Genomic DNA, 3,063 nt, shown 5'->3' on the forward strand with positions numbered 1-3,063 from the left:
CACAACCATTGGGCTAGTACTTCTTTAGAAAGTACTGAACCCCAGATCCTTCATGGGTTGTAGCGGTACAGATATTAATTTTAATTTATAAAAATATAAATTAATATGGGTATTTTAATTTAAATAAGGGGCAGCGGTAGCAGCGTGGCAACGCGCCAGTTTTCCAACCTATAGGTTGTCAGATCGAATCCCCGGTCCCATCCGGGCTTTTTTCAAGCACAAAATAATACAAAACTCACTGACAACCTCCCACCGGGCATTTGTGAGGCCCGTTAGCTAATGGGTGGCACTCACAAAAATAGGCGTGGGAGTGGCAAACCCACCCTACGAAAAAAAAACCTCAAGAAACGCGCGATGTATTAAGAAATACATCGTACGAGAACTTATGCCTCCATGGTCTGTTGCCCATTAAATAAATAAATATATATATTTTAAATCAATTAAATGTTCATTGTATTTGTTTGAATCTGCTGCAGATTTACATGATGTAAGATAATATGTCTGCTCCACTTTCTTCCGTTTTGTCTTTCTGCTCGATTTAGGTAAATGAAATGAACTGAAAAATAGTTTATTTATCTGGGACTAAGTCCCTTTAGAACAATTATAAGGATACACATGTACTAGCCAAAAACAGTGTGACCGAACTTAATTACTATTTATATTATAATTGTATATTAATATTTTTAGGTACAGAAACAAAAGTAAATAACTAAATACACAAAAACGAAAACGAAAAGTGACCTGAAAACCGAATTTAGGATCGGAAGACTGAGATTGTACCGGCACATGATGAGAATGGACCAAAACAGACTAAACAAGAAACTCTTTGACAGAATTCGTTAATATAAGAGCACAGGAGGATATGTGAAGCAGATGAGAGAGGAAACTAAGAAATAGAAAATAACAGAAAAGGACTACCTGGATAGAGAACAGTACGGAAAAATAATGAAATAAATAAATGTTCTTGCGACAAATAAAGAAAAACGGAAGGGTACTGCGTGGTCTGAAGAGAGGAAGCACAGGTACGGAGAAATGATGATAAGATACTGGGAGAGAAAAAGAGGAAAAGTGAGAAGGAAAAAGTAATGATATTCGCGTGGTCTTGAAAGGCCATTCCGTGATAAAAAAATATCGAAAAGTTAAACTATTTACCAATAATAAATGATAATGTTCAATATTTATATTATCTATGCTATTATAATATTAGTTCAGTTTCGAGAAGCAAAATGTGTTTAAGCAGAAAGGTTTTAAACGAGGAAAGGGTGGGTACATGACGTATGGTTGAGGGAATGGAGTTCCAGTAAAAGGCTGATGGGGTAAAAAATGATTGGTCTATCAGCATTTGGAGGATTTCTCAACAACAAGGATTGTCAAACAGGTAGGGCCATCCACGACTCAATTATTCTTAAAAGTTGATGAAAGAAATTAAAGAATGAAAAAAAAAAGATTTCTCTCGAATACCCTATTGTTAAAGGATTGTCAAAGGATATGTCAGCACCAAGGATTAGACAAACCGATAGAGCCATTCTCAATTTAATCATCCTTAAATACTGATAAAAGAAATTAAAGGATGAGAAAAATTACTTCTCTTGACAGGAAACCTGTAATGTGCAAAGTGTATGACTTAGTTCAAAGTGGTGAACATAAAATAGGATGGGTTGTGGGTATGTGACTGAAGTAAGTTTAATTGAATTTTAATTATGACTAATAATGTAATCCTTAAACAGCGTATATATATGGTTATACATATGAATGTATGTATGTATGGGGAAGGGTGGCGGCAAATTTGGCTTCTACCAGGACGGCAAAACCAACGTTACGCCACTGACAGTTAGTTCCCGAAATTCGCATGTAATGAATAAACTTTTCAGTTTTAAATATTAATATACGAGTATAAATAATATCGAATATTTAAATATATATTGGGTTGTAAAATATGTTCGTAGCGTTTTTTTTCTGCTGATTTCAATAAAAACTTCAGATTCTTGTAAATATTTTTAATCAATTATATATGACCCATTTTGATCTATTGCATGTTGCTATCGTTCAGGTAATTTTCTAATTCCGTACTCCCAAAACTTCTCAGATTTTGGACAATGAACTCCTCAATGTGCGTTGTATAGTCCTCGAGCGAATTACAGGGTTTCTCGTTAAGAGAGTTTTGAAGGGCCCGAAATAAGTGAAAATCTGTTAGGGTAAGGTCTGGTGAATAGGGTGAGTGGTATATCATAACTCCAATAATTTCTGCTGGGTCTGCAAAGACACGTGAGGACGGGCGTTATCGTGATGGAAAACTATGCCTTTCCTATTAGCCAATGATGCAGCTATCCTATCCTCCCATCCTGATCCTGTAACAGCCTCAACCAATCTCCAAACACACCTCACCCGGATTGAGCAATGGTGCAACCAATAGCGGATAAAAGTCAACGAATCAAAATAAACCCATGAACTTTCGCCCTTCGCCACAGCTTCTGTCCACCTATTACTTTTAATAATATTCCTTCTACCCAGATCCAACACAGTGCGATATCTTGGATTCATCTTAGACAAAAGACTCTCCTGGAAACAACATACTAGACTTAAAAGACAAGAACTCAACAGACGATTTAGCCAACTATACTGACTGCTCAGTCGGACCTCTCGTCTCTCACTAGAAAACAAACTACTAATTTATAAGACTATACTCGGACCTATCTGGACCTACGGACTTGAACTTTGGGGAACAGCTAAACCGTCGAACATCAAATGTATCCAATCCTTTCAATCCAAAATCCTTAGAATCATAGTTAATGCATTCTATTATGTTTCCAACAGAACACTACACCATGACCCTCATATCCCTTTTGTCCTTGACCTCATACCAACCAAATTCTCAAAGTTTCATATAAGCCTTTCTAACCATACTAATCCTTTGGTTCAATCCTTATCTAGTTGCACCCATCCCCACAGCCTACCTAGAAGGTTGAAACGGCAATGGTCAAGAGACTTATTGTAAAATAAAAATGGACAATTGAAGTTCTGGCAATGGTCAGATTCTCCATTCCAGTTGAGTGTTTGTGGCTT

Source organism: Halyomorpha halys, unplaced genomic scaffold, assembly GCF_000696795.3.
Source record: "Halyomorpha halys isolate HHAL.00 unplaced genomic scaffold, Hhal_1.1 Scaffold591.1, whole genome shotgun sequence".
NCBI classification, from domain to species: domain Eukaryota; kingdom Metazoa; phylum Arthropoda; class Insecta; order Hemiptera; family Pentatomidae; genus Halyomorpha; species Halyomorpha halys.